Source organism: Salmo salar, chromosome 19 (genome assembly GCF_965601325.2).
Source record: "Salmo salar chromosome 19, fSalSal1, whole genome shotgun sequence".
Taxonomy (NCBI): Eukaryota; Metazoa; Chordata; class Actinopteri; order Salmoniformes; family Salmonidae; genus Salmo; species Salmo salar.
Window position 1 is genome coordinate 8,040,001 of NC_138309.1, and position 10,000 is coordinate 8,050,000.

Here is a 10,000-nt window from a genome sequence, read left to right on the forward strand (position 1 = left end):
GGGCTCCCCTGGATGGCGGGATGCAGTTGGGGACCCAGGCATTGTGTCACCTCAGTGGGTGAGTGAATTAAGGACCTCTTCCAGGCCATTGGATAACGAAGGAAAGGAGGTTGTGTTGCCACCACAGCCAGCTCGGTCTGAACCATCTCCTGCTACAAACCCTCCCCCAGCCACGACCCCGACCATCGACACCATAATCATCATAATCCCAGTACATGAACTGAGCTGCGGGCTAAGTGGTGAAATACTTAACCTGTTGGGTCTAGGGGGCAGCATTTGCACGTCTGGATAAAAAAAATGTACCCGATTTAATCTGGTTACTAATCCTACCCAGTAACTAGAATATGCATATACTTATTATATATGGATAGAAAACACTCTAAAGTTTCTAAAACTGTTTGAATGGTGTCTGTGAGTATAACAGAACTCATTTGGCAGGCAAAACCCTGAGACATTTTCTGACAGGAAGTGGATACCTGATGTGTTGTATTGACTTTAAACCTATCCCATTGAAAAACACAGGGGCTTAGGAATATTTTGGCACTTCCTATTGCTTCCACTAGATGTCACCAGCCTTTACAAAGTGTTTTGAGTCTTCTGGAGGGAGATCTGACCGAACAAGAGCCATGGAACGATGATGTCCCATTAGACACCTGGCGCGCGAGTTCATGTTGGGTACCCTCGTTCCAATACGTTATAAAAGAGTATGCATTCGTCCACCTTGAATATTATTCATGTTCTGGTTAAAAAAGGCCCTAATGATTTATGCTATACAACGTTTGACATGTTTGAACGAACGGAAATATATTTTTTCCCCTCGTTCATGACGAGAAGTCCGGCTGGCTTACATCATGTGCTAACGAGACGGAGATTTTTGGACATAAATGATGAGCTTTTTTGAACAAAACTACATTCGTTATGGACCTGTGATACCTGGAAGTGACATCTGATGAAGAGAATCAAAGGTAATGGATTATTTACATAGTATTTTCGATTTTAGATCTCCCCAACATGACGTCTAGTCTGTATCGCAACGCGTATTTTTCTGGGCGCAGTGCTCAGATTATTGCAAAGTGTGATTTCCCAGTAAGGTTATTTTTAAATCTGGCAAGTTGATTGCGTTCAAGAGATGTAAATCTATAATTCTTTAAATGACAATATAATATTTTACCAATGTTTTCTAATTTTAATTATTTAATTTGTGACGCTGACTTGACTGCCTGTTATTGGAGGGAAACGATTTCCTCAACATCAATGCCATAGTAAAACGCTGTTTTTGGATATAAATATGAACTTGATAGAACTAAAAATGCATGCATTGTCTAACATAATGTCCTAGGAGTGTCATCTGATGGAGATTGTAAAAGGTTAGTGCATCATTTTAGCTGGTTTTATGGTTTTGGTGACCCTGTCTTTGACTTGACAAAACATTACACACAACTCTTGTAAATGTACTGTCCTAACATACTCTAAATTTATGCTTTCGCCGTAAAACCTTTTTGAAATCGTAAAACGTGGTTAGATTAAGGAGATGTTTATCTTTCAAATGGTGTAAAATAGTTGTATTTTTGAAAAATTTGAATTTTGACATTTATTTGGATTCAAATTTGCCGCTCTTGAAATGCACCTGCTGTTGATGGAGTGCACCACGGGTGGCACGCTAGCGTCCCACCTAGCCCCAAGAGGTTAAGGGGAAACATTTAAATGTATTGGAATGACCTAGTCATTGGTATTGGAGACTGAGGTGGGATGACCCGGTTCACTGGCAGCCCCCAGTCCCCTTCGGATGTGACCAACGCACCTGCCCACAGGTGGCCGTGCCTAGCGGGTAAGGGAGAATGGAGCCGGTCGGGCGCAACCCAGGCAACCTGGACATGTAGGGGATCGAGAGCCGTAGCCATCACTTGTTTACTACCTTCGGCCTGCACCACCGTCAGAGTTCCACTTTGCTCTGCTGACCGTCAAAGTGATCTCCCAACCATTGTTGGGGTTTTCGTTGTCAGGAGTATCGAGGAATATCAAACCCACTTGGCCTGATGTGGCCCCGGGTGATTTAGCCACCATCATCACTTGAGGTCTCTTCCTCGAGCCGGGCCACGTGGAAAAATTCTCTCAGCAAGTCTATAGAGTAGCGCAGCACTCTCTGGCTTACCAGCTTTGCGAAGGCCGTCCTTCGGCAATCCAATACTTCCATGGCCCGCAGCACTTGGTTGTTACGAGTGGGCCACTTTCCCCTGGCCCCTACTGGGAAACCAAAAAGGTTACCTTGTTGACTCCAGGTAGCTTTTTTAGGATAGCCGGAGCAGTGGGGAGATAGATCTCAAAAGATTGCGCACTAGCCACCTTGAGGGTGTCGAAGGCGACTTCGTATCGCACAGTAACATTGACCACCAAAGCTATGTTTTTTTTCACGAATATCAAGTCTGGTTTCCTCAGTTTACCATCCTGTGAAAATATACGCATCTCTTTGATAACGTTCCATCCGTTGCTTTCGGCTTCTGTTACTAATAGGTCACACACCCTGTTGTGCCTATTTATGCGGGCTCTTTGGATCGTCGGGCATTGACCGAGGATGTGTGAGCAGGATTCGTATGGGGCTGGACAGCGCCTGCACGAGGAATCCATCTCCGGCCTTCCTCTTGCTAACATTTCCCAGGTGGGATAAACGTTTGCCCTCAACTTAAGCCCATCGATGTACTGGCCTTGCTTTAATCCCACTGAGGAGGGATTAGCCAGCCAAGTATTGCTGGTTTTGTCATTGCCAAAGGCCTGCGTCCCTATACCTTGGGTTGCCAGGCTGATCCATTTCCGCATTTCCTCCTGCCTCCAATCACATGGGATTGGGCACCGCGGCATCACTAAGCCAGTTAAGTTGTCTTCGAGGGAGGGCCTCCCTGTGTCATTCCCACCGGCTCTCAGCCATGTTCCCTCAAAGTCCGATTCTTCAACTGTGCTGCGAGTTATCCTGGATCAAGGGATCCAGGGCCAGATTGAACAGCAGCGGTGACATTGGGTCACCTTGCTTAACACCGACCGACATGTCAATCATCGAGGATTTCATTCCGTCTATGATGATCCTCATTGTGCTTTTCTCATAGGTGCTCCCAATTAACGCCATGATGTGCTGGTCGAGGCCCCTTTGCTCTAGAACACGCTGGAGGTGCTCATGTGATACCGAGTCGAAAGCCTTCGCAAAGTCCACAAATACCACTGCTAGTGGTGTTTGTTGTTTTTTACTCTGCTTGATGAGCCCCTGGAGGATCATCAAATTTTCTGAACACCCTGGGGCGGATATGAAACCCCTCTGTCTTGGATTTATCAGGCAGGCACATGCTAGCCTGGCTGTAATAATCCTTGAGAAGAGCCTTGCCACTACAGAGCTGATGGTAATGGGCCGCCATCCTCTGATCTGCCGCTGCACTCCTGGATCAGACGTTTTTGGTATTAGGGTAGTGCGGCACTCTTTGAAGGTCGACAGTAGGACCAACCACATCGAGAATAAGCTAGCCAACTTGATTCCTTTTGGGTCCCAACTTTACAGTCTTTCTCTAGTCACTCCATCTGGTCCCGCTGCTGTCCCTTTTTTCATTTCTTTGAGGTTTTCGTATACCTCCATTGCTGAGATCAGATGCTGGAATTCACCATTGTTGGCCCCTCCTTCTGCACGGAATTGACCCAGCGTGTTGAAAGGCTTCTTGACCTGCCATCGGTCGGCAAAGGCCAGAGTGAGTTCTGGCATGGGAATGGAGCACGAACCTTTCACCTCCTCGTCTAAGATTAGGGTCGCTAGTTTGGACTGGTCTTTGTCAAACAACATCTGTTGTAGACAGAAGGCCGCCCTCTTTACTTTCCATTTCTTGTTTCCGCTCATAGGCTTACTTTTTGCCATACCGCTCTTTCTGTGGTGTCCCGCAACTTTGCCCAACAGCTTCTGTATTTCCAGTGCCGAGGACTCAATCAATGCCCCCTTCTGATCCACACCCCTCAAAGATAATGTGATGGTCCCGATTTTGAGATCCCCTACCATCCTCCTGTAGGCCTCGGCCGCAGCTCTGAGTTTGTCGTGCACCCCGTGTATTGGGGGTGGCGGTTCACCTGGGTTGGACTGCCACCTGGGATCATTGTTCGCTGCAGGGCCTTCCACAGGACCATCGCTTAGGGTCGCTGCCTTTCTCAGGCATCCTCATTTATACCTAACCTGCTCTCGGGTCCTTCCCAGCAGGCCCCTTGCGACCATACTATGGATCGCTTTGTGGCCCTCAAATAGCTTATATCGGCGGTTCATCTCCTGTTTTTCCCCCATTCTGTCCAGCCCTTGTTGGTATTTTCCTTCCTGTTCCGCTTTTCTTTCATCGTTCTCACTTCCTCTGACTTCTGCTGGCAATAAAAGGCTACATGGACGTGTCACTTATGTTGGGAGAGGCCGACCCCAGAACCGAAGCTTTTTTTGCAGTGTTCGCAAGCGAAGGCTGTCACAGCCGCAACCCTGGTCTCTGCCGCGCCGTTGCACTTAGAAAGGTGGCAGGAGATTGCATGACTACTGGGGCCAGAACGCCCACACGAGCCACATTTATATTGTACTTTCACCAGGCTATGATGGATTTTAAAGTGTCTGACAATGCCGTCCTTAACCTCTTACATCTAGACGTTCCGCTAGTGGAACACCTGCTCCAATATCCAATGATAGGCATGGCGCGAATGACAAATTCCTCAAAAATACAAAAACTTCAATTTTTCAAACATATGACTATTTCACAGCATTTTAAAGATAAGACTCTCCTTTATCTAACCACACTGTCCGATTTCAAAAAGGCTTTACAGCGAAAGCAAAACATTAGATTATGTCAGCAGAGTACCAAGCCAGAAATAATCAGACACCCATTTTTCAAGCTAGCATATAATGTCAAAAAAACAAAACCACAGCTAAATGCAGCACTAACCTTTGATGATCTTCATCAGATGACAACCCTAGGACATTATGTTATACAATGCATGCATGTTTTGTTCAATCAAGTTCATATTTATATCAAAAACCAGCTTTTTACATTAGCATGTGACGTTCAGAACTAGCATACCCCCCGCAAACATCCGGTGAATTTACTAAATTACTCACGATAAACGTTCACAAAATACATAATTATTTTAAGAATTATAGATACAGAACTCCTCTATGCACTCGATATGTCCGATTTTAAAATAGCTTTTCGGTGAAAGCGCATTTTGCAATATTCTCAATAGATAGCCCAGCCATCACGGCTAGCCATTTAGACACCGACCAAGTTTAGCCCTGATCAAACTCCGATTTACTATTACAAAAGTTTCATTACCTTTGTTGTCTTCGTCAGAATGCACTCCCAGGACTGCTACTTCAATAACAAATATTGGTTTGGTCCAAAATAATCCATCGTTATATCCAAATAGCGGCGTTTTGTTCGTGCGTTCCAGACACTATCCGAAATGGTAAAGAAGGGTCGCGCGCATGGCGCAATTCGTGACAATTTTTTTTTAAATATTCCATTACCGTACTTCGAAGCATGTCAACCGCTGTTTAAAATCAATTTTTATGCCATTTTTCTCGTAGAAAAGCGATAATATTCCGACCGGGAATCTCCTTTTAGGCAAACAGAGGAAAAAAATCACAAAGACGGGGGCGTTCAGGTCACGCGCCTAAGCCCAGAGTCCCTTGATCGGCCACTTGAGAAAGGCGATAATGTGTTTCAGCCTGGGGCTGGGATGACGACATTCAGGTTTTTCCCGGGCTCTGAGCGCCTATGGACGACGTAGGAAGTGTCACGTTAGAGCAGAGATCCTAAGTAAAAGATAGAGATGGCAAAGAAGTTCCAGACAGGCCACTTCCTGTAAAGGAATCTCTCAGGTTTTGACCTGCAATTTGAGTTCTGTTATACTCACAGACACCATTCAAACAGTTTTAGAAACTTTAGGATGTTTTCTATCCATATATAATACGTATATGCATATTCTAGTTACTGGGTAGGATTAGTAACCAGATTAAATCGGGTACGTTTTTTATCCAGCCGTGAAAATACTGCCCCCTAACCTTTTTTGGGATGGGGGCAGCATTCGGAATTTTGGATGAAAAGCGTGCCAAAAGTAAACTGCCTGCTACTCATGCCCAGAAGCTAGGATATGCATATAATGGTGGATTTGGATGGAAAACACTTCAATGTTTCCAAAACTGTTAAAATAATGTCTGTGAGTATAACAGAACTGATATGGCAGGCAAAAACCTGCGAAAACTCCATCCTGGAAGTCGGATTTTTTTGTTTGTAGTTTTCCATAGACTGCCTATACAGATTCCAATGACTTAGGACTCAAATTGCACTTCCTATGGTTTCCACTAGATTTCAGTCTTTGGAAATTGTTTCAGGCTTGTATTCTGAAAAATTAGGGAGTAAGACCAGTCAATGAGTGGACACTGCAGTGTCCCAGAGGTTTTTTCATGCGCACCACCGAAAGCACGCCTTTCTTGTTTTCCTTTTATATTGACGAAGCTTTTGTCCGGTTGAAATGTTATTGATTAATATGACTGAAAACAACCTGAGGATTGATTATAAACATTGTTTGACATGTTTCTATGAACTTTACTAACACTTTTTGGATTTTTCATCTTCTTTTTGTGACTGCCTTTGAGCCTGTAGATTACTGAACAAAACGGAGGTTTTGGATATAAAGAGGGACTTTATCGAACAAAATGAACATTTATTGAGTAAATGGGAGTCTTGTGAGTGCAACCATATGAAGATCAAAGGTAAGGGATTCATTTTATCGCTATTTCTGACTTTTGTGACTACCACTACTTGGCTGGTAACTGTTTGTAATGATTTGTCTGCTGGGCGCTGTCCTCAAATAATCGCATGGTTTGCTTTTGCCATAAAGCTTTTTGAAATCTGATACAGCGGCTGGATTAACAAGAAGTTAATCTTTAAGCCGATGTTTAACACTTATGTTTTATGAATTTGTAATCTGTTTTTGAATTTGGCACTCTGCAATTTCACTGGATGTTGATCAGGTGGGACGCTACCGTCCCACGTACCCTAGAGAAGTTAAGGGAATATTGAAAAATCTCTAGCAGGATAGTATGAGGAGGTAAGGGAGGGGCCCTCTAGTAGGGCCTCAGCAACCCCTCCTTGTATGACACCTGGTGGGGGTGAGTAGATCTATCTCTGACAGGTTAGTGCGAGGAGGTAGGGAGGGGGCCCTATAGTAGGACCCCTCCTGTCCCTTCTCGTATGACACCTGGTAGGGGCAGGTCGAACGGTCTCTGGCATGTTAGTGCAGGGAGGTAAGGGAGGTCGCACTCTAGTAGGGTGCCTCCAACCCCTCCTTGTAGGTCACCTGTTGTCAGGTGTCGATAACGATGCAAACAAGAGCAGCCAACCAGAGAATGGTGGCTCGAACGCGTCCCCAGCTCCGGCTGGGAGGGGGGGAACTAAGTTCTGGGAGACGGCTGATGGAGCTTCGGCAACAGCAGTCTGATCACAGAGCTTCTGTGGTGAAACGTTTAAACGCGCGTCTCCCACATACTTAGGTAACTCTAAACTGCGAAGGTTGATTCGAACGTAAACCTTAACGAGGCTCGTCAAGAGTGAGCATTAAAGGGAGACGGCCGGTGCTTAGCGGTTAGTACCAGGTCTCAGGTTCGCCTGAGTACGGGACTCTACACATTAAGGTGGGAGCCCCCTTCCACGCTTCTCAGAGCATGAAGTGGGATGGCATGTGACTAACCCCTTGCAAAAACATACCGTCTACGGATGGGTCCTAGGTTCTGAGGACCCAGGGGTAATAACTACCCCATGGTGAATAGAGCGGATAAAAATGCAGGCCGAAAGGGATGTACACTACATGCATATGCGCACATGGTAAAGTGCACAGGGGCGGAGTGGTAAGATGTATCACTCACACCGGCGAAACTCACACATAGTGTTACAGTTCCATACAATGCAGAGGGCACTACCAACCCGACGCACGGTCGAATAATCCCACTCTTTTGTCGCCCTCAGGTCTCTCTCCGTGACGGACGAAGTGAAACAGCAGGAACTGGATGCCCTTCCCAGCTGGAGGACCCTAGATAGTCAGCGTCAGCCCTTGGGGCTCGTTTCCAGGTAAGTAGTGCGTAGCACCTAGGTGATTCGTGCAACTGATGGCCAGTCGGTAAGCCAGAAACGAGTCCACCCCGACATGCGGATCAACCGGGGGTCAAATGGCTGACCATTCGAAAGAGCCGTAGCCCCGCTTCGCCGGTGCTCCTCATGGAAAAGTGAAGAAATTCAATGAAGCGCGGGTAAAGGGTTGGAGTGAGTATGACTCAATTAACCTGTTAGGGCTTGGGGGCAGTATTGACACGGCTGGATAAAAAACATACCCGATTTAATCTGGTTACCACTCCTACCCAGTAACTAGAATATGCATATACTTATTACATATGGATAGAAAACACCCTAAAGTTTCTAAAACTGTTTGAATGGTGTCTGTGAGTATAACAGAACTCAAATGGCAGGTCAAAACCTGAGAGATTCCTTTACAGGAAGTGGCCTGTCTGACCATTTCTTGAACTTCTTTTCCATCTCTATCTTTTACTAAGGATCTCTGCTCTAACGTGACACTTCCCACGTCTTCCATAGGCGCTCAGAGCCCGGGAAAAAACAGAATGTCGTCATTCCAGCCCCAGGCTGAAACACATTATCGCCTTCCTCAAGTGGCCGATCAAGGGACTCTGGGCTTATGCGCGAGACCCGACCGCCCCCGCCATTGTGATTTTTTCCTCTGTTTGCCGAAAAGGAGATTCCCTGTCGGAATATTATCGCTTTTCTACGAGAAAAATGGCGTAAAAATTGATTTTAAACAGCGGTTAACATGCTTCGAAGTACGGTAATGGAATATTTAGAATTTTATTGTCACGAATTGCGCCATGCGCGCGACACCTCTTTACCATTTCGGATAGTGTCTGGAATGCACGAACAAAACGCCGCTATTCGGATATAACGATGGATTATTTTGGACCAAACCAACATTTGTTATTGAAGTAGCAGACCTGGGAGTGCATTCTGACGAAGACAACAAAAGGTAATCAAACTTTTATAATAGTAAATATGATTATGGTGAGTGCTAAACTTGCCGGGTGTCTAAATAGCGAGCCCGTGATGCCTGGGCTATGTACTTAGAATATTGCAAAATGTGCTTTCACCAAAAAGCTATTTTAAAATCGGACATATCGAGTGCATAGAGGAGGTCTGTATCTATAATTCTTAAAATAATTGTTATGCTTTTTGTGAACATTTATCGTGAGTAATTTAGTAAAATGTTAGCGAATTCCCCGGAAATCAAACCAAAATGCACTTTTTCAATACATAAAAATAACAGTCAGACATAAACAAACAAACAGTTCAAAAGGTCAGATCAGATCCAATGCTAGTTCTGAACGTCACATGCTAATGTAAAAAGCTGGTTTTTGATATAAATATGAACTTGATTGAACAAAACATGCATGTATTGTATAACATAATGTCCTAGGGTTGTCATCTGATGAAGATCATCAAAGGTGAGTGCTGCATTTAGTTGTCTTCTGACAATTAATCTGGATGGTTGTACAGTCTTCTCAAATAAAACTGTGAAGGACCTCGGCGTTACTCTGGACCCTGATCTCTCTTTTGAAGAACATATCAAGACTGTTTCAAGGACAGCTTTTTTCCATCTACGTAACATTGCAAAAATCAGAAATTTTCTGTCCAAAAATGACGCAGAAAAATTAATCCATGCTTTTGTTACTTCTAGGCTGGACTACTGCAATGCTCTACTTTCCGGCTACCCGGATAAAGCACTAAATAAACTTCAGTTAGTGCTAAATACGGCTGCTAGAATCCTGACTAGAACCAAAAAATTTGATCATATTACTCCAGTGTTAGCCTCCCTACACTGGCTTCCTGTTAAGGCAAGGGCTGATTTCAAGGTTTTACTGCTAACCTACAAAGCATTACATGGG